The 844-nt window shown below is 41.4% G+C and overlaps 1 long non-coding RNA gene across 1 annotated transcript in view; it reads right to left on the reverse strand.

Moving 5' to 3' along the window:
* LOC112547959 overlaps nt 1-844 on the reverse strand; it is a 21,251-nt gene that overhangs the window by 19,974 nt on the left and 433 nt on the right. The gene's annotated exons all lie outside the window — the stretch shown is intronic.

Here is an 844-nt window from a genome sequence, read left to right on the forward strand (position 1 = left end):
CATTACATGCTTAACTCCACTTAACTATATTTAACTGTGCTTTTTGAAGCACGGACTGTCATTTTCTTTTGAGTTTGTATAGTGCCCAGTACAGCAAGAGCCTGACTGATGCAGAGAGGGCTAACCAAGCAACCTGCCATATACAGAACAAAAGATGGTGGAAAAGGTTTAAAGAATTCCTTCCATATTCCCCTCAGAGGCAGAGATTCATCCATTCTTTCACTCTACTTCTCCTCTTTCTAGCATTTGGGAATATTTTCCGGTATCAGGTCAGTAATGGTTTCTATATTTGTTCAAACATGTCTAATTTTATTTTCCAGTTCAAATATTATTCTTTCAGATGTGTCTCTTCCTGATGGTGTTGGAAAGGAATATACAAAAGGAAACTCGCATCTGCTCCCTGCAAGCTTTTTCCTGACCATTGAGAAGCTCCAGCTTCTTTCCAGAGCTGGAGTGAACTTTGCCTTGTTGAGCAAATTTGATGCCTGCTGACTGAGCTCATGAGCCCAAAAGCAACTTAAGGCAATGAGAAAAAATTAGAAGTGAGAAAAGCAAGTGCTGGTGCTAAAATGAGGTGAGAATAATGCAACTGTGGTCCCTGGGACAGTGACCAGCATTTTGATCTGTTTCGTATAGCACCTAGCACAATAGAGTTCTGGCCCATGCTGATGATGATAATGATAGAAGATGGACAAAATTCCTACCAGTGCAGCTTGCTGGCTCCTCACTCCCACCCTTTATTTTATAAAGCCACCAAATACTGAAATGTGCTTTAAGTAGGCCTGTACTTGTGCAGTCTAAAAACAGGGCCTAAGCAGCACCTGATTTGGCTGGTACTATTTCC

Source organism: Alligator sinensis, unplaced genomic scaffold, assembly GCF_000455745.1.
Source record: "Alligator sinensis unplaced genomic scaffold, ASM45574v1 scaffold76_1, whole genome shotgun sequence".
Classification (NCBI taxonomy): Eukaryota; Metazoa; Chordata; order Crocodylia; family Alligatoridae; genus Alligator; species Alligator sinensis.